The sequence below is a fragment of the Zootoca vivipara genome, chromosome 7 (assembly GCF_965207765.1).
Source record: "Zootoca vivipara chromosome 7, rZooViv2.hap1.1, whole genome shotgun sequence".
NCBI lineage: Eukaryota > Metazoa > Chordata > Lepidosauria > Squamata > Lacertidae > Zootoca > Zootoca vivipara.
This window is the reverse complement of record NC_142590.1, coordinates 15,849,330-15,874,914: the sequence shown is the minus strand read 5'-3', so window position 1 is coordinate 15,874,914 and position 25,585 is coordinate 15,849,330. Positions and strand designations below refer to the sequence as shown.

General features: G+C 42.6%; 1 long non-coding RNA gene across 1 annotated transcript in view; it reads left to right on the top strand.

Moving 5' to 3' along the window:
• Positions 1–7,567: 7,567 nt before the first annotated feature.
• Positions 7,568–25,585, top strand: part of LOC118088729 (uncharacterized) — an 89,904-nt gene continuing 71,886 nt past the window's right edge. The window contains exon 1 of the long non-coding RNA XR_004693045.3: positions 7,568–8,006. This is a non-coding gene — a long non-coding RNA (uncharacterized LOC118088729). The remainder of the gene's footprint in view (positions 8,007–25,585) is intronic.

Here is a 25,585-nt window from a genome sequence, read left to right as displayed (position 1 = left end):
CACAATGACTAAGTTATATAACAAATCCTTTACTTTAAAAATTAAAACCATGGCAGAAATGGATCCATGTGGAAAGATTGTTTAGGGAGGTGGGGGAGAGAGTGAAAAAGAAGAGGGGACGACACATGGAAAAACTTCCATCCCTGTGAACATGAGGAAGGGAAGCAACAAAATGGCTGACCATGAAGTGCTCCATGAGTTGGAAGCAAATGGCTGCCTTTGTCTGTCTCCTGCTTCTCTTACACAGGCTGGCCAGTCTTGCATGGCTTCTGCAGATGACCCACCCGGGATCTTCACTTGCTTTCCTCCATCCCATCCTCCTTCTCCTGGTGCTCTTGCTGAAGGCACAGAAATGTGGGATGCCATTATTCAGCCCTGTTGCTAGAAGGCTAAAATAGCCAAAGGAAATAAGTCCCACAATAAATGCTGCCGTTGTGATACCTGCCCAATGTTACTTTATCCAGGACATAACACCTACCATGGTGTCACACACAGACTAGCAATATTACTGTTAATCAATCAGAAATCACATTATACATCTACTGTTAATAAAGGCATACTTCCAGCTAAGTCCTTGAGACAAGCAGGCATTCTGAGAGAGGAAATGGATGAAAAGTTTGCTATGAATTATAGCAGTCATTAATCTGGCTTTCCCTTTATTGCCCCTCAAATCCATCCATAGCTTTCATTCAGAAATGGGCCTGTAGGAGGAGGATTTTTATGTTTGCTACCTTCTCTTTAAAAATTATATTTCTTGAGGTTGATTAAAGAAACTGGACAAGAAGTATAGGATTAAGGGGTTATAATATCACACACACACACACACACACACACACACACACACACACACATATATATATATATATATATATATATATATATATATATATATATATATATATAAACCAACTATCCATGTAAAGGAATAGTGAACTAAGCAATTAGCTGCAGAGGCATTAGGTCACAAGCTAAGAACATAAAATATCTGCAATGTGCCTCTTGTGCAATTATACCTGGAAAACTATGCCCAGCTGAAGTGTTGACAAGAGCACAGAGGATAAAGTCTATAAATACTTTCAGAGGTAAACATCAAGGAGGGGGGGGGACTGCTAAAACCAGTACAATCAGTCTTAGCAAGTCATGATAGGAAGGATTTCTTTTTTTCTTTTTAAGAGCATGTTTTAAGTGAATATCACTAAAACAGTCACAAGCACGGTCCATATATGCCTGAGGCAGTGAGTGGCTATTGGAAAACCTTATCTCCATGGGCTGGTCCCATATCAACCTCGGCAACATGAAAATTCCTACCTCACAAATAACCCTGATCACATCATTACATTTCATGCCACCATTGCCTTGGGTCACTGGTAATGAATGTTAAGATTGGGATTGATGGAATCTTCTTCTAATACTACTACTACTACTACTTTTATATGCCTGTTGTCTTTGTCCATGGATTTTTCTTGGCAGGGATACTGGAGTGGCTTGCCAGTTCCTTCTCCAGGTGGATCACGTTTAGTCAAAACTCTCCACTATGACCTGTCCATCTTGGGTGGCCCTGCATGGCATAGCTCATAGCTTCTCTGAGTTATTCAAGCCCCTTCGCCACGACAAGGCATTGATCCATGAAGGGATGGTTGGACAGTGTTCTTGAAGCTACGAACATGAGTTTGACCAAACTGCGGGAGGCAGTGCAAGACAGGAGTGGCGTGCTATGGTCCATGGGGTCACGAAGAGTCGGACATGACTAAACGACTAAACTACTACTACTACTATTATACTAACCTTTATCAGAAGATCCCAGGGCAGTGTACAACATTTAAAACACATTACAGAACATCAATGATAAAAACATAATAAAAAGCATAATAAAAAGTATACTGGCAGACAGCCTAATAATAAAATAGTCATCATAATAACAGCCCTCTACCTGACACTTTCACAGGTCATAAATTATTTAATAGCCATAGACCTGGGTAAAGAGGAGTGTTTTTGCCTCCTCCTCTGGGGGGAGCATTCTACAATTGGGGAGCCACCACAGAAAAGGCCCATCTAATCTCTCCGGGACAGGGGACATCCATTGAGAAGATCCTCAGATGACAAGTGCAGGGTCTGGGTCAGTTTGTATGGGGAGAGGCGATCCTTAACGTATTGAGGTTTTATAGGTCAACACCAGCACTTTGAATCCATTTTTACCAGAGTGGTGGTGGAATTCAGGTCCAAGAATCAAATTTACACCCACCCACCCTCCACCTCTCTATCTGACTGTCAGAACTCTCCCTGGGCCATATCCCTCACTGCTCCACACCTTTCTTGAGGTTTTTTGCTCAGCTGGAATGTTTCCTAGAATTCTAATGACTCCTCTTGCTTGTCTAGGAGGAGGATAGAGACAGAGGGTGTGTATGTATGTGTAGAAACTAGCCTCCAATAATATAGTCTACTGCATTGTACAGAGCCACATAGTCACTTCCTATTGTTTACAACTAGACCTTTAGAGTGAATTTCTCGGTGTCCCCTTTAGAGTCCATTTTTCAAGGTTAAGAATGTAAAGACCAGAACAAAATTCAAACAACCAGTACCCTTTAAGATGTTAATAAGTACTAAGAAAAATATATTGGGTCTGATGGCACAAGGTTACGCCCTGATGAGCATGTCCTCTCTGATCAGCTGATTGTATAAATAAACCTTTCACGTTTTTGCATGCCTTATTTTGCTTTTCTGTGTTGCGATTTCTTTAAAAAAAATATTATTATTATGGCTAGGGGCTTCAAAAGCTAAAAGTGACCTATACCTCTAAGGGCATCTGGGAGGCCCCAAATATACAATGTAAGCACATATAATGTTTCTAGCTGCTCATGCGCAGGTGGTATAGCACCTGCACATTGGACAACAACACACATTTCTGAGGAATTTTATCATTCTATGGTTCTTAATAATAATATAAATAATACATAGTGATTCAGAGTGTTTAGATTGCTTCAGTACATTATCCCAGTAAACCTTCCAGCAACCTTGTAAAGTAGGTCAGAGTTATTAACCCCATGCAGCAGATGTGTGTATTTGTGTGCAGGGGAAACAACAGCCTAAGGCCACCAAATGCAGTTACTGGTTGGGTTTTTATTTATTATCACAAATTTATTAAAGAGAAAAGGGGGAAACCCAAAAGTATGGAAAACAAACACACAACAACAACAACAACAAAACAAAACAAAACCATCAGTTCACTGTCACAATACAAGAAACATCCTTCTTAATTTAGACATACAGATATGCCTTCCAAATGTTCACGTAGCTATCCAAATGAAGTTGATGCTTATAGAAAGTAGGTTCAAATGTGGCAAGGGCAATGATGCCTTCAGACAATTGCATAATAGATGGTGAGAATTTATCACCCCAGGCTTCAAGTATAAATTTCTAATAAAAATCCATTTTTGTTGTCCTGTCCCCATACTACAGGTGTGCCATTTAAAAGTACATGACTGTCCATGAATATAGGAATTTGCCAAGACAAAATTAATGCAGACAACAACTTCAGACCAAAGAGCAGTAAGTGTCAGGGAGGCACTTCGCCTCCAGCATCTATCTGAGTTAAACAACACCTTATTGTAGAGAATCAGAGAATAGAATCATGGAGTTCGAAGGGACCCCAAGGGTCATCTAGTTCAACCCCAGCAATGCAGGAATCTTTTGCCCAACGTGGGGCTTGAACCCATGATCCTGAATTCAATTGTCTCATGCTCTACCAACTGAGCTGTCTCAGCTGTAACCAACATACCCAAAATATCTCTCATATATATATATATATATATATATATATATATATATATATATATACTGCTGAATCAATCTCAATTTAAATCTAAATGAATATCATGTGTGGATCCTAAAACATCTCCCCATTGTTTAAGTTATTTAGCTTGTACATTCAAACTCCCAGTTTCAGCTGTTGGTGAGAGCTGAACCAAGGACTTCCCTGCTGTCCAGTTACTGCGCCTACAGAATACTAGCTCTTCCTCCTGGGTCTGGCTTAAATTCAGGACATTTCCCTTTCCCTGAGGAATTAAGTGGGCGCTTAGGAGAAGGACAGCCACTCAGTGCAGAGCCCTTGCTTTGCATGTAGAAGGTTCCAGATTCAACCCCCAAGTAGGACTGGGAGAGCTGCCTGTCAATGTAGGCAGTACTGAGCTGGATGAACTAATGGCCTGACTTGGTGTAAAACAGATTTCTGTGGCCGTCCTATTCTGCTTTCCCAGCCCCCCCCCAGCTGCTCCTTTTACACTTGCTAGTCTTTCCACCCCAACCTCTCACCTCATAAACAACGTGCCTCACTTTAGAGACACTTTCCAACAGCAGATTCCTTCTCCCTCCCTCCCTCTTTTCAATGCTTCCAGTTATTGGCATTTATGGCGAGAGTTAATCTGAGGCAGCCACACTTGCCTATGTGCTATTTCAAGTTATGGTCAATGCCAGCATAAGAAATTGAGACAGGCAGATTTTGAACTGGAGCTGAATACCATTTGCAGCCCCAATTAGCATCTTAATAAATGCTTCGTTATTGCAATCATACCATTATTATGTTTTACAAATCTCTTGCGGATTGAATTTGCGTTTGTCCAACCATGAGACTTTTGTGCTACACAGAATAATGGTGATGTTGGATTTTACATAGGTAGTCAGATGACACATACTCTTTTGTATGTGACCCAGTAAAAGGGGCTAATGTTTTTAGCCAGTAGCTAATACAAAATAATACAAAATGATATTCCAGCTGAACTGTTTAAAATTTTAAAAGATGATGCTGTTAAGGTGCTACACCCAATATGCCAGCAAGTTTGGAAAACTCAGCAATGGCCAGAGGATTGGAGAAGATCAGTCTACATCCCAATTCCAAAGAAGGGCAGTGCCAAAGAATGCTGCAACTACCGCACAATTGCGCTCATTTCACACGCTAGCAAGGTTATGCTTAAAATTCTACAAGGCAGGCTTAGGCAGTATGTGGACCGAGAACTCCCAGAAGTGCAAGCTGGATTTCGAAAGGGCAGAGGAACCAGAGACCAAATAGCAAACATGCGCTGGATTATGGAGAAAGCTAGAGAGTTCCAGAAAAACGTCTACTTTTGCTTCATTGACTATGCAAAAGCCTTTGACTGTGTCGACCACAGCAAACTATGGCAAGTTCTTAAAGAAATGGGAGTGCCTGATCACCTCATCTGTCTCCTGAGAAATCTCTATGTGGGACAAGAAGCTACAGTTAGAACTGGATATGGAACAACTGATTGGTTCAAAATTGGGAAAGGAGTACGACAAGGTTGTATATTGTCTCCCTGCTTATTTAACTTATATGCAGAATTCATCATGCGAAAGGCTGGACTAGATGAATCCCAAGCCGGAATTAAGATTGCCGGAAGAAATATCAACAACCTCAGATATGCAGATGACACAACCTTGATGGCAGAAAGCGAGGAGGAATTAAAGAACCTTTTAATGAGGGTGAAAGAGGAGAGCGCAAAATATGGTCTGAAGCTCAACATCAAAAAAACCAAGATCATGGCCACTGGTCCCATCACCTCCTGGCAAATAGAAGGGGAAGAAATGGAGGCAGTGAGAGATTTTACTTTCTTGGGCTCCTTGATCACTGCAGATGGTGACAGCAGTCACGAAATTAAAAGACGCCTGCTTCTTGGGAGAAAAGCAATGACAAACCTAGACAGCATCTTAAAAAGCAGAGACATCACCTTGCCGACAAAGGTCCGTATAGTTAAAGCTATGGTTTTCCCAGTAGTGATGTATGGAAGTGAGAGTTGGACCATAAAGAAGGCTGATCGCCGAAGAATTGATGCTTTTGAATTATGGTGCTGGAGGAGACTCTTGAGAGTCCCATGGACTGCAAGAAGATCAAACCTATCCATTCTTAAGGAAATCAGCCCTGAGTGCTCCCTGGAAGGACAGATCGTGAAGCTGAGGCTCCAATACTTTGGCCACCTCATGAGAAGAGAAGAATCCTTGGAAAAGACCCTGATGTTGGGAAAGATTGAGGGCACTAGGAGAAGGGGACGACAGAGGACAAGATGGTTGGACAGTGTTCTCGAAGCTACCAACATGAGTTTGACCAAACTGCGGGAGGCAGTGCAAGACAGGAGTGCCTGGCGTGCTCTGGTCCATGGGGTCACGAAGAGTCGGACACGACTAAACGACTAAACAACAACAACAACAATACAAAACCATAATTAATGTGATGGATTTATGACTCCTGGATGTCACGTTAATGTAAAACCAAGGCTGTTTCTCTGACATAATGAAAACTCAGTGATAAAGGGAGCCCCAGAAATGAATCCCTTTTGAGATCTGGGAACACCTTTGAAAAGAATGTGTGTAAATATGAGAGAAAACAGTTTCAAATGAATGACAAAATTAATCAGTGCTATCTTTTGGTGTCTTGAAAATGTGAAGCACGTGTCAAAACTAGTATCAATTCGTGGTTTATTATCCAAGTGTAAAGGAATATAGGAAAAAAAAATATTTCATGGTTGATAATACATAGGCAGTTCAGCGAGACTCTTCTTGTTTCTTGTCAGCCAATACAAAACGTATAAGGAATTCTTTCGGGGTAAGGAAATAATAGTTTCTATGATTGTAGTGGCCAGAAACGGATGTGCTACAAAGAGACAGACGACAAAGTGAAATCCCAGGCAGATATGGGCGAAAATGTGGACGATAACAGGTCATGTGTGAGGAAAGAGGGAAGACAAAAGACTGAGTTGGTTAATAAGGTCGAGACCACGTTTGCCAGATTTCCTAAAAGAAAGTGGAGCCCAAAGTTGGATGTACTTTCCATGCATTTTTTTTGGGGGGGGGGGGAACACGTTTGAGCGATTCTTAGTTGCACTACGATACGATTTTTTTAAAAGGGAGTGAGAAAATATGAACAGTGCGGAAGCGCATTCCTTTTGTTCAACAGGCTATGAAACGCGCAGACGCTTTTCTGAGGGAGAAATTCCTCAGCGTGAAGCGAAGCCCTTGTTCATGGTGTGTCGACCAAAAACCCCAAGTGAACCCTTTCTTTCTTTCTTTCTTTCTTTCTTTCTTTCTTTCTTTCTTTCTTTCTTTCTTTCTTTCTTTCTTTCTTTCTTTCTTTGTCTCCCCACCCCCTTCCTTTCTTTCTTCTTCAAACAGTTTCCCCAGACCCCAAGCGAAGCCCCGTGTGGAAAGCGCGCGCTACGAACGCGCCTCGACGGGGCTCGCTTTCTTCACCACACAATACACACAAACGCGTGGTGTATATTTGTGTGTTTGTCTGTCCCCGTGTGCGTGTAGGGGCGGTGGCTTGCCGCCTCCCAATCCCCACCCACCTACCCACCCTCCCGCCTCAGCCGGAGAATGACTTCACGCTCGCCGCCTCGCGCCTCTACTAATCCCGTCCCTTTCGGAAACCCTACAGCCATTCTTCCACACTGACTGTGGCGGCGGCGGCGGGGGCGGCGAGGAGGAGGAGGACCCAGACAGACAAGACAGACGAGCTCTCCCTCGGCGCGCGCACTCCCAACTCTCGCCGAACAACGCGTCGGAGAAAGGCGAAGGGGTGCCCAAGTTATGCTTTCGCCGCCAATGGGGGAGCGTGTCGCGCCTCACGTGACGATGCTTACCCCCACCCCACCCCACCCCGCCTGCCCGCCCACCTCCAACAATCACCATCACCCTGTCTCTTCACACGGGCGCTATTTAGTTCTTCAATTCAGGTCGGCGAGTTCGCGCCGGCGGTGGGATGTCTCTGTGCGCGCCAAGGGGAGCGCCCCGTTTGCGGCGGCGGCGGCGGCAGCTGCTGGACAAGGGAGACTTTCCCACCACCGCCCTCCTTTCCGTTTCTTCTTCTTCGGCCCGGCCCGACACAGCCCTTGCCCCGGCCCCCCGCGCATCCAACCCCTGGGAATTCTGCATCTTTGGTATGCTTCTCACGCCGCGTCCAGCTTGCGGACGACGCCGGAGGGACTTTGCCTCAGCGGGAAACGGTGAGTCGTCCCCACACCCCCATCCCGTTCTACTCGCGCTTCTTTCTTCTCAGAGCGGCGGGTTCGGTCCCGGGCATGTGTCAAAAAACGCTTCCCCTCACTCTTGGCGGACCCGCCTTTGGCGCGCAGGTGGGGGCATTCCTGAGGAGAAGACTTTGCGGGGGTGGGGGGAAGAGAGCGTCGCCTGCCGATTTTCCGAGAAAGCCCTCAACTTCTTTTTTTATATACTGTATAAAATGTGCAGAGTTATTCCCTCAGGGCAAAAGTCTGCGAAGCCACGCCGCTGCTTATCGCAGACAGTGTCCTGCTTTGTTCGTGAGGGAAAACGAGGAGGGGGAAGGTGGGGTGGCTGGCTGGCTGGGTGGGGGAAACGGCGGCGACGAGGAAAGAGGCTCTGAGACCGGGGGGGGGGACGACGACGAGGACGCTCGGCTCCTTATTGATTTTCCGCGCCTTCCTTTCTCGGGGGGTCTTGATTGAGGCGCGGCGCTCCGGGTGGGGCGTTGGGGAAGCGAGGGACAAACTTTGCCAAGTCAGCTGGCGAGGGGAGGACGCGCCACACTTTGCAGGCATCTGACAGTTAAGATAATGAGGCCGCCCGGAGACACTTCGGGGACAAAACACCTCGCAGGTTCTTCTGGACAAGGTTCTGTGGAGCAAGAGACCCCCCCTCACTCCACTCTCACCCCCCCCTTTCGAGTAGGATTTCTTTCTTTCTTTTCTTTCCTGACATATAAATAAATAAATCTCTTTCCAGCTATTTACTGTATTTATTTATTTATTTGCCTGCCTAGGATAATTTAATTGCACCTAGGGCAGAGAGACTGCTTCCCCCCCCCCGAAAAAAAGAAACCCCAACACACAAACACACACATAGACACGCATTGGAATTCTCTCGCCTTTGATTTTGAATTTGCTTGAATTCCCAACGGGCTTGGGAGAAAAAGAAGAAGAAAAGAAAAAGGAAAGGGGTGTGGGACTCTCTTCATAGCACAAGATCAGAGGGAAGAGAAGACAAGGCGATCAGAAGACATTCATAATAAGAAGCCTTTCCCTGGTGCTTTACACACACACACACACACACACACACCACGAGAGATTCAAGTTGCTTTTGCTGCGTGAGATTTACAAGTTCTCAAGCAGGAGCAACAGACAAAGCATAATGGGGTGTAGTTTCTTCTTCTTCTTCTTCTTCTTCTTCTTCTTCTTCTTCTTCTTCTTCTTCTTCTTCTTCTTCTTCTTCTTCTTCTTCTTCTTCTTCTTCTTCTTCTTCTTCTTCTTCTTCTTCTTCGCCCCCTTTTTCTCCCCTCCTCCCGAGAAGGAGGAAAATGAATTCAAGAGTCTCGGAGTATAGCAAGGCACTTTGATTTACAGCTTATGCTCGCATAAAGAATTCTCACCAGGCACTAAAGAGTAGAAAAATGCGACCCTTTATGAGAAAGTTGCATTCTGAAACTAGCTTCACAGGGGAGCGGTTTGGGACGGAGGGGAGGGGAGGAGGGGAGGGCGAGCAGGACAATAGAAATCTGATTCAGACCCAGCTAAGCAGGGTCTGTAAGAAAGTGCAGAGCAAAACCTAACACACACACAGAGAGACATGCAAACTGTTTCTAGGTTCACCCACAACGAAACAAAACAATGCCCCTTGAAATATGAATTTCAATTAAAATAAGAAAATGGTTTAGTGAGACTCCAGACGTTCCTAATTACAGCTGGAAATAAATCTTCGCGGGCAGAGCCTACGCTTGCTGTGGTTTGTTGGGAAAGGAACCCAAGGAATGCATTTTCTAAAAGGAGGACTCGGCGTGGAAATATCTCATAACCTTTTTTAAACACACACAAAGCAACACTATTATTTTCCTCTTCTTTGTCTGCCATACTGTTATCTACACCTCCCCCAACCACCGCCCACTGTGAGCTGAGACACCTGAAGGCCAGACATAATGATCAACAGAGCGCTTTACTCCAGCCTGTCTGGATTCCAGCCAGGTCCCCCCCCCCTTTCCCCATTCTCCAATCAAGGAGCCTGCACGCAATGCACGCCAGGCTTATTCTTCAACTGCATGCAGAAGAAGGGTGGGAGTCTTGCTCCTCACACCATGGCAAGACCCAGGCAAACAATATCCCCTTTCTCTAGCCAGGCGAAGATCCGTTTTGACACGTATTTTCTCTGTCCCTCGCAATGCATTTGCAAGCACGCACCACTATCTGCTACTCATTGCAGTTTTGTCAAGCTCGCAGTTTACTTTAGCATTCATGTGCTGTGCATTTCATATACTATGACAGTTCCCACAGGTGTTATCTTTAGAGAGTGTGGAGTGTATAGAAAGGCATTGCACACATGTGTCTTGCGTGGTGCTTCTCCCCCCCTTAAAAAAAAAGATTATTGTGTTTAGACTATCATACATAAAAATGCCAAGGTACTTCAATAACCTATTTGTAAGGAGCATCAGGTCATTTACTTTGCTGTTATTCCCCTTGTTGGCCAGCTATTGCATGGTTTTGAGAAACAACACTTTCATAAAGTTGGACTTTGGGGTAAAACACTGAGGTGCTCATGCCTCCAGAGTTGCACTTAAACTTTCAATGTGGCCTGTGAATTGGTTAGAAGGAGATGAGTAACTGTGCAATTCTACATTTATTTACTTGGAAGTAAGTCTGATGATGTGCAGTTCAATGGCTTACTCCTAGGTAAGTAAGTAAGTAAGTAAGTAAGTAAGTACAGGACTGTAGCCTTAAAGACAAGAAATATTTAGTGTTGAGTAACTAGGAAATTTTGCCTGAAACCAAATTCTAAGCAGTTTTGGATGACCCTGAACAGGTGAGCATAGGTATGAGTTTTGCAGGAAGTTAACAAAATGTTGATGAAGATTAGGAAAATATTTCCTGCGGCTTTTGCACAAGTTAGTGTTTGTTATAAGTGCATTATAATGGTCATATATGTGCGGGTTGATTCTTTTATGGCACAGCTTAGCGCAGAGTATGGTTGGTGCAGAACTGCTTTTACCAGCCTAAAATGTGCCAGGTTATGGAAACCTGGTGCAAAAGCAGTGAAACCTTGTGACCTTGCTGCCTCTTCACCTGATAAATTCCACTAAGGATGTTTGAGAACAACAGCAACTTTTGCCTGAAATTTGGCCAGTTAAAGAGAACATTGATGTCATTTTAAAATAATATTAGTGAAATCTCTTAGGCGAAAGTGTGGGAAGGTCATGCATCTCTCATTCAAAGCTAGTTTCACATACCAACCGGTATTCTGTGCCCAGCCATGCAATATAGAAATGGATATGGCCATTATAATACATTTATAGCAAAAAACTGTTATTGAGAATGAAACCTCCTATGCAGTGAGGGAGGAAAACAAATAACGTGGTGTTGTTATTATTATTTTTTAAAGATACATCTGTAATTTTGTGATGTTCTTTAGCTTTACTGTTTCGGGTTTACTCCAATGAGTAAATTGATCTTCTATTCATTTGTTTTTGTTTTCAATGGTGCATTCAACTAGTAACTTTCTTTCTAAAAGTTTCCCATACCCACTGCAGGCATTTTTCTGAGAGAAAGTATGTATGTTGGGTAGGGGGCGGGAGTAATGGCATTCTCTAAATAATTTCAATGGAAACCTTGTCTGCACACATATGGCAAAGTAACTTGAGTAACATGTTAACTGATATAGTGTAACAAAACATTTCCTTAAAATTTCTATTTAAAGAGGAGACCTATAATGTTGTCCATCTGCATTGTAATGCAGATGATTGCATGTGTATGAAAATACCATCCATACAACAAAACGACATTTAAAACTCCTTACATACTTCTGATAGGGTAGTGGAATTCCAGCAGTCTAAGTATGTAACTGCACTATACTATAAATGTATACCTAGAGTTCAAATGGACTTACTTCCTTGTAAGAATGTATTGAAGTACTTAAAATTAAGTCCCATTAAGCCCAATAGGGTTTTTTTCCAATGTGAGTGGGTAAGGAATTGAAAGGTTGTTCATGAAAACATTCATTCTAGTGTTCTTAATGTGTTCTATTTTCATTATCACTGTCATTTATTCTGTTTACTTACTTCTCAAAGCAGTTTTTTTAATTACTTCAAATAACTAGAGAGGTTACAGCATCTCCAAAGATACATTCATCCCGATTTCTACCTATTTAATGCACCAACAGATGTTAATATGCATCTTATATTCAATACTTACTTAAAGAGATTTCATAATCCCAGTGTGTTACTTCAAATCTTACCTGTAAATCATCACTCACCCGAACTTCACCACAATGGGCAATAATAGCCTTCAGTGGTGGTAAGTGATCTTGTGATTTATTTATTTTTTTAAAAAAGTACAGTGCTGGTCTCCTTCAAAGTGTGAAGAGAAAGATTGAAAACTGACTGTTCACTGTTTTGACTTCCTCAATTAAAATTATATGGGCACCCGTATAGTTTCTCCATTGGGGTGAAAACAGCTGGATTTCAGTTGATTTCAGTGGAGTAGTGGTGGAAAGGGAGAGGGCTCAAAAATCCGCTTGTGTTTCAGATCACAGCCTTTGTAGCTTTGTAAAACAAAAGAGATATGTTAAAAGGGAAGAAGAAAGAAGAAAAGAATCACAGTCAGATACGTACACAATTCATCCCCACTTCTGAATTAATATACATTCATTAGTACAAAATTTTTTAAACTTAAACCTTTTAGTGACAGGACTGCTGCTCTAGCCTTTGGAAATGGGAACCTGCAACTGAATTAAGTTTATCCAGGATCAGACACCCTTGCTGTACAGTTTGCCCACTTTTAAGTGGGAGTCATTACGATACTGATACTTTCCTTGGTATAATCTTTTGAACAGTAGCTACATCTAATATAGTTTGTTGCACAGTTGTGTAAGTTCATTCTGAAGGAGTATCAAAAATCAAGATATTCTCTCTTACTATTATTCATTTTGGTGTTTGTGTGTGGCAGCCGTCATTCTCCACACACACACACACACACACACACACACCCCATCCCCTGGAATGGCGCTTGGTCTAGGGCATTGTGGAGGATGCAAAAATGGTGGCCGGGTTGCCTACACAGTTTCTGCACCTGTGTTGCAAAAGACAGCAGCAGCAGCAGCAAAAACAACAACAACAAAAACTTAGGGAGGAAAGAAGGAAACTGTGCTATAGCCAGTGCAAATGGTCTTCCCAAGAAAGGGGAAGGGCTGTAACTCAGTGGTGGAGCGTATAATTTGCATGTAGAAAATCCCAGCTTCAATCTCTGGCAGGTCCTGATAAGGTTGGGAATTCCCCCATCTGAAACCCTTGCAAGCTGTGGCCAGTCAGACAATAAGGAACTAGATGGACCAAATCTGATTTGGTAGAAAGCACCTTCCTGTATTCCTATATGTTAACTGTTGAATAATTTCTCCTCTCCCATAAGAAATTTGGTGAAAACACCCACCCACCACCAATTTCTCTGTCCACAGACAGAGTGGATAATTCTGAGAGTTCGTTTGATGGCACCACTTTCCCAGAATGGTTCTTTAAATTTATGGTGTGACATTGTGGCACCTGACTCAGAAATCTGGTTCTTCTGTATTTCCAAAATAACTGTGAAAATGTATATTCACAGTCTGCTGAAGAATCCAGTGTTGTACACCTGTGCCCTATCTAGGTGCACACACATGTTCACACACTTACACATACATACCTGCAGTTAAGTTTCCCTCTACTGATCAGCCTCTCCTGTTCCTTGGCTAGAAGAACCCATTCAGAAACAGGACCACGAATTCTAAGATTTGCCTTTGCACAGGAACACGCAGTGGACCTATACTGGGAATAGCAAATTCAGCGTGACTCAATACCATGCATCCAGCGCTGCTTTAAATACATGTCCTGATTTATATATTCAAGGCATTGACTGCTGTAATTACTGCATGAAGTTTGCATCAGCCCTTACCCACATCTTCTCAAATTACGTGTTGGGTATTCTTACATGGTGCTAATTAGGCAACCATTGCTGAAGCAGGTCTTCCCACTTCCACTACCGGAATGTCTCCGTCTCCATCTTTGCTTCCAGACTGTAGTGAACAGGGTACATCATTTAGGTGACTACATGCAAATAATAGATGCCAGAAGTGCCAGAAGGAGAACCTAAGGAAAGGAGCCATTCTGAGCCTTCCAAAAAGGACAGGGTTGCACGTGCAGGAAACAAAGGTCGTTGCTGCATGCCTGCTTCAACCCCCCACTGCTTCCAGTGTTGCCACCAACACCTGTAAATCGATGCAAGAAATACACTCAGCACCGCACCTTTCCCCTGTAACAGTCACCTCTGAATGAACCTAGCAATAACACCTTTTTTTAACAGATCGGCTTTTGTAACAAGCTGGAGTAGAAATCATGGTTATTGGAAATAATTAGAATTTGAACAATGCTTCCACTTGGTGTTCTGCCTGGTGGTAGGAGCCGGCAAGGGGGGTGCAGATAATTAAAGAAGCACTTCTTATTGCAGTGCTTCATTGTTACAGCTGCTGTTTCAGTGGGACTGTAGCTGATGTGTCTGTAGCGAGCTTGCTCCCTGTGCCTCGACTAGTGGTAATGGGGTTTGTTCCCCCCCCTCAAAACCTATGGTCTGTGGCCAGACACCTGCAGATCTGTAGGTTTTGGAACCATTCACATTTGTGGTGTGCGTATGCCAAAGTGTGGTGGAGGAGATAATTTGGCAAGCCTTTAGGATATGGTCTGATCTCAGCACCCCAAATTGCGGTGGAAAAATTGCTACAAAACTTTGATTGATAAATATGCTGCCCAGTGTCACATGATGCTCAGTTGTGTGTAGTTAATTTGTAGCTATGAAAGTTACATACAGAATATTGTGTGGCTGGGATAAGTTGATGGGGTGTGGGGTAGGGAAGGTGCTTACCAGCCCTATACCCTCGGTGTTTTCCCCCCTTGTATAAATCACCTTAATGGTAAAGTCACCAAGGAGAAAAGGGTTAAACAGCTCCTCCTTAGCTAGTCTTCCCCTGTAGCTTGCAACCTGTAATAATTGGGGATAAATTTCAAAACTTTTACAAAATGCCTGCACACTTACACAAATGGCTTGTGCACATTTCCAAAATAATTTGCACTTTAAGTATATGCTTAGACCAGCACAATAGTTCTGCTTAATTTCCATCAACTTTTGTCCATCACTACTCTTGTATTTCCAGCAGTTTTTTTTAAAAAACTTCCTCCACCTACAAATAATCCCCGCCCCAGTTAGAGAACTGCCAGATTTATGTTATTGTGCCCATGCAGTTAAAAAAGGGCAGTGGCAGCAGAGGGGAGGCATAGAATTCCAAATGTTGTAAATAGCTGGACTGTGGATCAGGAGGTAACCTGGTTTCGTTCGTCCAAAAATAAATTGACACATAGACACATAAGTGCAAAGGTAGAAATTTACATTATGCATTTTGTAAAGCATCCGGTAATGCAGAAAGGGAGGAAGGACAGTGGAAAGGAAAAAGAAATGGGTCGACACATCTGTCAGGAACCCAGAAATGTTTGTACCTCATTTAATGGGGTATAAACTTTCCCATGTCAGAAATGAAAGTTTAGCATAGCGTGAGTTGTGGCTTTCCAGGGTGCCTACTTGAGGTCAAATGTTTTATGGTCTACACCCAGATCTCATGCTGTTTCCAATGCAGTAGCCCTTTCCATGTAGGAAAGGCTTAGTATGTCAAGCTATCCTTACAACCTTGAGGAAAAAATTATATCAGAGACATTCTTAGAATGTTAAAAGGACTGCTTTGATTGTCCCTACCTTTATCAAGCCTGTTGCTGGCAACTGAGCCTACAAATCTTGCTAAGCACGGGACATGAGTAAGTGAACTTATGCATCTATAGAAAGGAAATGAGCTGCACAGAGCATTTTTGGAGATAAAAATATGTTAAGGGAACCTAAATGTAAACATGCTTCTCTTTGATTCCTTGGCAAACTGTTGCACAGAAAGAGAGGTGGGGGCGGGGGGGGGGGAGAGAGAGAGAGTCTGAGTTTCAACGACTTTTCTGTACGGTAGAACTGAACCAGATGGCCACGTGCTCTTTTCTTATTTAGATGAGAGTTTTCCTTTCAATAACATCTTTCTTCCTGACCTGCTTAAAAATTCCAGAGAATGAAATCAGCACAGGATTTTCAATTCTGATTGACCATGTGCAGAGGAAGGGCCAGTGGAGAAATCAGTAGAGCCATTGTGAGACACACTACATCAATCTCGCCTTTGTCTTGCATCCTTGCTAGCCAGAGCTGAAATAATTAGGAATATTTGATGTATAAGGGTTGGACTAGAATTGCTATGTTAACTGTTTTTATGTGTCTCTGTGTGGAGGATTTAGGTGGAGTCCCTTTTCCAGAATGAGGTGATGCCCAAGAAGGCATGGTTGTCTAGGGTCTCTGCCATGCGTTCATTCACATTCGGTGCATTTAAAACAAAACGTGCTTGAAAATTCACAAAACTTTTAACATATTTGCTTTCCCTCAAAAGGTGTGTTTCTAAATGCACTTCCTTCCAAATCACAAATTACTAAATGTACTTTCTTTGAAAACCCACATTTCAATAGTTTTATTTCGCACCAACATCTGCGTTAGAACATTTGGGAAGTGTGAAAAGCCGCAGGTAACTTGGGTTCTGGGAGGTTGTGAATCAGTTGGTATCAGAATTCACAACAATCGGGTTCTTCAAGCATCCTTAGTGTCACCCTGCACACAGGCAAACACTGCTTATTCTCGCTGGATATGAGAGAAAGATAGAAAAACCTCCACAGGCATTATAAGGGAGGGAGGGAGCAAATTATAGCATGCTTGATTCTTTGTCATTGTTAACTGTAGGGTGAGTGTGGCTGGAGAAAAGTGGCTGTGATATGTAATTTATAACTGTATACACTGAAATGTATGTAGTACTTTCTTGCTGTGCTGAGCAATAATCTACAGGCATGTTCTAGATGTGACAAATAACGAGAAGATGCAAATCGTAATACTTTAAAATAGTTTTCACCACAACACTGCCATCTAAAAATTGAGTAAAAGAGCTGGAATTATTAAAAAGACAATGTTTAATAATAACCATGAACTAACACTGCAAGTACAATCCAGCAGAAGTTAAGCCCCAATTATCTGAATGGGAGATATTTGTCTGTATTCTGAACATACCCATCAGAAGTATGTGCTGTAAATGTTGCTGGATCATGCCATGCATTTTAATAGTTCCCTTTTTAAATTTTATAAGCTCGTCAAGAAGGTATGTTGTTTGCTTCAGGAGGAACTGAAACAGTCTCAAAATGTACGGTAGTTGAAATCACAGTATAGGACTCATAGAGTTCTCGCTTGCTTCAAGAAAGTCATGATATCTCACCACATGCTGAAATTTTACTTTAGTCGTTGTATCTAAAAGGAGCATTGCTTGAGTTAAACAAGCTGATCATCAAATTTCTGAATCAGAAAATTCCTCTGATTCTCTGGTCATACCATCATCAACAGTAATCAAAGCTGCATGTGTGTACATTTCACGGTATGTACGTGTGCTGAAAAACCACAACTGGCTGTGGCTTTCCATCCCATGGATATATATAAAAGTTATTACAGATTCTAAGACATCTAGCCCAGTGGTTTTCAGTCCATTTTCTAGGAAAACCATGGGGTTCCTTGGAAGCTTCTCAGGGATTCCTCAATTAGATTAGTAATGCTGCATGGGTTTCTCAAAAAATGAGCATGCTTACCATTAGCTTCTCTGCAATCTGTTGCCAGAGGAAAGTTTGGGGTTGTGCAAAGCCTAGGTTTGCGCATTGTGTTTGTGTTGAGCTACAGTGAGGCCCACTAACTTTGGGAAGTGCCCCACATGAATTGAGTCTGCACTCTGGAATTCGTTGTTGCTGTACGGAAGATATGAAGCGGCTTCTCAAGGGATGAGAGAGGAGTCAACGTGGAAAGGTAGAAAGTTTGAAAATCATGAATCAACTTAAGTGACCCATAGTGGCCCAGTCTGAAGGCTTTCAGAGATTTAATAGCATAAGTAGTATTTCTGTCTTTCAGTAGATGGTAATATTGGATTGTGGACCAGATCCAAGTGCTCTTGGGGGAAACTGATGCTCTAGACTTGGTTTTGGCATAGAAACTGCTTTGGTCGCCAGGTTGCTCACCTGGGTAAGGTGGTTTGAGCATATGACACCAATCCTGGCCCAATTGCACTGGCTGCCAATTAGTTTCTGGGCCCAATTAAAAGTGCTGGTTTTGTCCTATAAAGCCTTAAATGGCTCAGGACAGCAATACCTTATTAATTGAAGGACTGCCACTCCCTATATGAACCTACCCAGCTCCTGAGATCATCATCTGAGGCCCTTCTTTGTGTGACTTCTCCATAAGAGTTCCAGAGGGCAGCAAGATGAGAGCAGGCCTTTTCTGTGGTGACTCCCAGGGAGGCTCGCCTGGCACTTTTGTTACATATCTTTAGGCACTAGGCAAAAACATTTTTATTCTTTCCTGGCTTTGGCTAATTAAACAATCTATGGTCTTTTAAACTGGGGGTGGGGGACATTATTGTTTTGTTTGTTACTATTTTCTGTATCTATATTGTAAACCACCCTTGTAATCCTCAGATGAAAGGTGATATAACAACAACAACAACAACATTCTTTATTTGAGGAATAAATCTCCCATTAATTTGCCTAGCCCTTCTGAAAACTTATTTCTCCTCTTGAACAAATGTCACGTTTGATGGCCAGGAATTGCAAGAGTTAATTGTGCAGTCCAACCCCCCCCCCAAAAAAACCCATAGTTCACACTTGTTTTAAGTTTGTCATGTGAATATCATTAGGTAGCCTAGTTTGACCAATAACAGGTTGTGCAATAGCCAGGTAGTTGCAGTCAGTTTCTTGGCCTAATTCAGAATGCTAGTTTGAACTTTAAAAATCCTACAAGACTCATGACGGAGATGCCACAAGGCCAATCTCTTTCCATACAAGCCTGACCATGAGTAAGAGGCCCTTCTGTGGGTTGCTGTGATGAGGTGGGGATGACACATAATATAGCCCTTTTTCTCATGGCAGCCTGCCAAAACAGAACTTGCTCCCCCAGCAAAGCTCACCTGGTTGCCGTTTCTGTTACCCTTTTAGTTTGAGGTGAATCTGTTTCTTTCCACCCAAACTTTTTATGATGCTTAATCTGACGGATACGTCTGTATGGCTTTTCTTTAAACTGCTGTTATGAAACTGTGTTCTTTGGCTGTACCGTATAAATATTTATTGAGACCATTGTTTCACGCTTTGGAATGCTACATGCCTAAAAGCATTACTCAAATGGGAAAAAATAAATGAGCAAAACTACAGCTGGGTATACTGTCAACTTTCTTGCACCAATAAAATGGCATGTACCTATTGAGTAGAATTATGCACTGTATATACACTGCCTACCTGCCAAGTCATGCAAGAATTTGTGCATGGGAATTCAGACATTGAAAGCGTATTTTGGGATCTTTTATAGTGTTCTCCTAATTTTTCTGCTTGCCCATGAACCCCCACAACCGTGACCACAGTAAAGGACAAAAAGAGGGGGGTGATTCTAACAAGCAGGGCAGAATTCATAATACCATGCTCCTTGAGACTTTCAAATGAATTTCTCTATGTAAGAGCTGCAGAATTAACCCTTGTAAACAAAGGGAGCAAAACAGAGATCTTGGAAATGCTTTGGGGTAAAACTGCATTGATTCATAGTGAATAGTGAAGTAAAGAAAGTGTCTGGTCTGCCCTAGGAGTTGGTCCTGAAGGTCTGACGGTTTAAAACAGAATGAGCTGGTTTAGGGTATTTGACAGTTTTCTTTATTAGACAGAATGGAAAGCTTTTTTTTCATCTAAAGAAGAGTTCTGTGGAATTCAAAACTTTGCCAATGCAACCCAGTTTGTTCAGTGAAAACCCACTTCATTTGGTGACACTATTGCAGTGAGATCAGTACCCTGACACAGATGGACTAGTTCAGCACTAACAGGAATCCTGCAGTAGCATCATGTGCCTCTGACTACAGATCAGGCCCTGTATCCATCTAAGCTCTTGAGACATACTGGCCTTGCTCTACATACAGATCAGCTATCAATAAGTTATTGGAATGCCTGAATAGAGATATGGTTTTAACCTTTTTTGGACCTTAGGCTGCAATCCTAAACATACTTACTAGGGAGTAAGCCCTGTTGAACACAGTGGGAATTACACATGCCTAGGATTGTATTTTTAATGCAATCCACTTTGTGCTTTTATTACAATCAAGCAATATATGTAACTTGTGAAATGAATAGATTAAATAGCTGCTGGGGTAGAGGAGCTGGGGGGGGGAGCCCAGTTGCACAGGTGTGGCTAGAAGCATATTTTGGTATGTTTTCAGTTGGCTTTTGACAAAGACTAGATAACAGAAAACATCTGGATTCATAACAGAAGTTTAGTGGATAAGCAGAAGTTGAAGTCTTAAATAACATTTTGCATCAGTGCCTGCCATTTTGTAGCGACAGAAAATTGCTTTCTGACTCACATATGTGGGACTGAAACAAAAATATTTTTTTTAGGTTTTTGCGATCCCCCCACCCCCACTTTCCCACTTTGGTGAAAACACAAAGGCACCCTGCTATGCATGAGCGAATTTGTTAATTTAGGTTTCTCTGTTTCTCATTCTCCCAATCTTAAGGTGATTTCTCCTCATTTCTGTATCAGTTTGCATTTTTTTTGGGGGGGGGGGAAGACATGAAAATTCATCAACATGTTAGTGTGAATTTCTTCACATCCTTGGTATGCAGTTTTGCCTAAAGACATTTTTGCAAAGTAATTGCCCCTAATATAGTGCACTTCTCTATGTTATTTACACTAATATATGCATTTTAATGCAGACTTAATTCACACTCCAGCCCTGCATATGCATTTTTGAACGCATTACTTGGCTGCATTGCAAAATTCGGAGAAGTGAAAATGTTGAAAGTTGGTTGTGTTCCTGTTCACATATTGCTGCAGAAAGTGTGAATTAGGTAAGTTTGCCTTTAAATGTTAACTTAATAAAATTTCTCCCTAATCCCTACACCCTGGATAGGACAATAAAAGCTTCCTTCTGCCTGCTAAGCAGGTTGCATTAAGTTCCATTGGGCATTTCCCATTGCCTTATTGTTGGCTTCAGAGCTGTATAAAAGTGCATTAAGAAAATGAAATGCCTCTTTCTCCTTTCACATTCTAGCATGGCTGAGGTGGGAAAACAGACAAGTTATGATGTGCTTTGGCCTGTGTGAAACCTTAGCCACAAACCATGCATAAGTTGGAGAATGGGAGAGAAAGGATATTTTTTTCTTGCAAAGTAAGTACAGATGTGGCTTACTTTGGCCAGCTTAATTTTAATGACAATGTACCTGAATGTATTAACAATTGAGCTAGTCCTCTGAGCTAGGGTATGGGGCAATGGGACTGCCTCAAGTTTGATTTGGGCTCATAAAACCAATCCCGAGAAGTGCTTTGGCGCAGTCTCACAGTGCTGGCCCCAGACATGCAAATAGGCTGCACTGTACCATTGATGATGGGGCATGGGAAGCACCCCATGGGTTTCTGGAGCTCATTATAACCTTAGCCAGCATGGAGAAATTATGTACTGCTGATTGCAGCCATTGCCCAGTCCAGAGGAAATGGTACAATAAGTTCAGAGACGTATTGCATAGTATTTCTGCCATCTTGTTATTTTATTGCGCTTGATCCCTGCACCCACTGAGCCCGACCTCAGGCACCTGGCACCCACCATTGCCCTGTTCGCCATCTGCACTGCACTGGGCCAGCCCAGAATCTTCCCCACCCTCCACTTTTCCTTGTTTGTATAATTAGGACAGTTGGCATTAGATAATTGCTTTATGTGATTTTTTTTGACATGTTCATGTATTTTGATCCAAAATAATCCCCACAGTGGCTTGTAACAAATAGCACAATACAATGACATGGGGTGGGTACTTCTACTGCATTTGGAGTCATTCAGCCAGGTAGTTTGAGCTTTTGGACTTAATGGCCTGAGTTCATCCTCTCTTCAGATAGTAATGTGCATTGCTTCACTTACTTCAAAATGCAGTAAGCCTGTCCTGCTGCATTTGCGGGTCCCCCTGCTCTCTCTGCTGAGTTGAACTCTGGACTTCTGCCCCCAAAGTCATTCCCTGATGGTGCTGCTGCCCCCTGGGCAGCAGATTCTCCCCTTTCCCAGTGATTCAGGGTCTTTTTACTGGCTGAAGGCAGAGTGGGAGGAGTCATGCTCAGCAGCTATGCCCCAGATGAGAGGCTGAGTGACGGGAGTTGGACTTTCTATGACCCTGATGCTGTGTTGCTCCCATGCTGTCCTTAGTGTCTTTGCCATAGCACTGCAGGTCTCTCCTTGTCTGTCTGTCTGTCTGTCTGTCTGTCTGTCTGTCTGTCTGTCTGTCTGTCTCTCACTTACGCACAATCAGCCAAGAGGAGCCAGATGCATTCCAGGTGGATTAACAGTGCCACCTCCTCCCCTGGTGGCCTCTTGTTTCCTTTAATTACTGCATGAAAAGGGAGAATTTTAGCAGTTTTCCTTTTACTGTGTCTCTGTTCCAGTAGAAAAGCAACTTGCTGTATTTGTACTTGCCCCCTAGCAGTTGAAGGCAGAGGAGCCTTGCCAGAAAAAAGTTGGCAATTCCATAAAGGCAGTTTTTTATCCCCACCCCTCCCCAAAGATGCATTTCCCAAGAGAATGCTAAAAGCAAAGTTTGCACATTGCTCTTGAATAAAATTACTCAGTTGCCTGGCCTCCTTTCCTCCCATGCCATTGGGACGTGTGTTTTCCAAAATGTGTTGACCGATCTGAAATCGAAATGTAACCATGTTCCAGAAAGGTGAAGCCAGAGCAAAATAATGGGGGGGGGGGCGCGCAACAGTTTCTGACATTTAAAGAATAAGGATTAAATGCTTTGATCCTTAAGGAGCAAGTAAAGGTGAGGGAAATCAGATTTTTATTTTAAAGGATTGCTAAACTACTGGTGATTTCATTTCTGTTTATGGATTACTTATGCTTTGAAAAGAAAACAACCTCAGAGCTATAAGGTGACACTGCAGGGGTTGTCTGGACTTTTAACTGAGTGTAAAGTCTGTTTAGTCATTGCCTTCATGCCTAACGCTGACCTTTCACCTTGTCATGCTTCCCTACCCCAGGTGCAACACTCCCCCCAACAACTAATTAGTATGTGCCTATGACAGAAGTACAGGCTATTTAACACAGCACAGACCCTGTTTCACAAACATGACCTCCTCAAAGTTTGTCTTTTAGTGCATGTTCAAATTTGTTTGCTTAATGTTTCCATTCCCACAATCCTATTAAATCAACAAAAACCAAACTAACATAGGAGCAGCAGTTCCCGCCAACCCCGACGTTGCTGCAACTTGTGGCCAGATATTGTGGTATTTCTGTCACACACATAAGAGCCCAGTATTCTCTCTGCTCCAGGTTAACGGAGTCCCAGAATATTAGAATCTGTAGAATAAGGTAAAAAAACAACAACACTATCCTGACAGTAACAACTGAGGCTGCTGTGCTGGTTTGTGTGTGTTTGTCTGCAATCACTTCAACCCTGCAGAACCTTTGTCTTTCTTTGTGTTGGGGGTCACTGTTCATGAGGGCTATTTTCCATGGGTAAACAATCAGACCTGCAACCATTCATTAGTAGCCTGAATTAGGATAGTCCAGGAAACGCTCTGTTGCCATAGTCAAATCTGTCAGAATCAGGGCCGAGGTGAAGCAGTTGCCCCAGAGCAAGAGGTTTGGGACAGTTCTAAGAAGGAGCAGATCTGGGCCTCTAGAGTGGCTGGGAAAACCCAGCCAGATGGGCAGGGAATAAATGATGATGATGATGCCAGAACAATTTGATGGTTTTCTTGTTTAAAGAAATCTTCTATCCTAGTGAGTGCAGAACAAAAAATTGTAGAGCGATGATATCTTTTTTAGTTGCCCCAACAGAGTACATTATCGTGGTTGACTTTAGTCTTGCAACGTAAGTCCTCTTATTTGATTCCTGTTTGAACTTCTACTATTTTCCTCACCAGTGGTGGGTGGTAATAGAGGCTCTTCGCTGTTCAGAGTGGGAGAGGGATTGAGGCAGTCATGGATATCTAGTGATATTTTCCTGTGATTTTCCCCTACTTTCTTTTTTAAAAGCAATACAGTATAACTGTTTCTGATCTGGGAACTTCCCTATTCAGAATAACCCTCTCATGATCTCATGCCCTACAATTATCAAAGGAGGCAGGCTACTACAGTGAATTGATTTTTTGCCAAAATTCTTCCACAAGTAAATAGCTAAGAATGACTGAAGCTTGGGGGAATGTCCTTTATCATCTTGGTCCTGATCCAGCTGTAATTATAGGAAAATAGTGACGTGTTAACACCTGGTGGCCTTGAATGAAGCTCATAGCTGCCAAGTTATCCCTTTTTTAAAGGGATTTTCCCTTATGCTGAATAGGCTTCCTCGCGAGAAAAGGGAAAACTTGGCAGCTATGATGAAGATTTCTTATTTGTTTCAAATAACACATCTAGTGAGTTCATTGGGCTCAGATGAACATTGCAATAGAAAAAGGGGGGGTGTATATCCAGATGCTCAGTAGGAGGTTGCTTACCCTTAGATAAATCTTCCATGCTTGATTGGGGGATGTCTGCCACAAGCAACCGGCAAGCCAGTTCCACTGTAAGAAAAAAAGTTCTTGTACACCAAGGTGAAAATATTGCTTGGAAATTCACTCTTATTCTGCCTCATTTCTATGAATGTGCTTGGTCCATGATTATCTGGATGAGCATACGTATTCCTATTGGTGTTGCATTCTGTGTGAGCTGAACTATGCTTCATATATGGAGTGGAAGAATAGGTATTGCATCATATTATGGGTGTTACAGGAAATGCATCATCACCCAAGGGGGTGGGGGGGGGAGAGAGAGGAAGGCCACAGTTTTACATAAAATGTTATATATGTTAGCTGTTATATATGTTACCTGCAAATTTAGAAATGATTGCTATACAGTAATTTTAATAGGGATATAGTACATCTCACAACCACAGGAAAACCACAGGAAAACGAAGTGAGCTCCATCTGCTGTGGAGGCGCTTGCTGTTCTGATGGGCAACTTCAAGGCCCCAGCTGCCGTCCCTTTCTCTTCAAACTGGACTTTGGCTGGGCAACCCTTGAAATGGTGTCTGCCTTGAAGCAGAGGACAGCCCTTCAAATAGTACTCTGTAAACAGGAGACAGGCCACCCACCAGGCTTTGCGAACTATGAGAACGACCATCAGATATTTGATGGGCATCAGTTCTTTGTTTTTGTTTTTAAGAATTTGGAGGGGATGATTGCATGGCCATAATTTGGCCACGTGGATAAATATTGCTTCAGTGCAGGGCTCCGCTTAGGCTGACCTTCACATCACTGTGATATTTCCAATTTTGTAGCATAGGGAGTGCCTTACTTTTAATTAACCCCATTGTCTGAATTCAGAAGATGAATATTGTTCAGTTCCGATGCTCTTCTGACATCAACAGTGGAATACACACGACACATTTTCC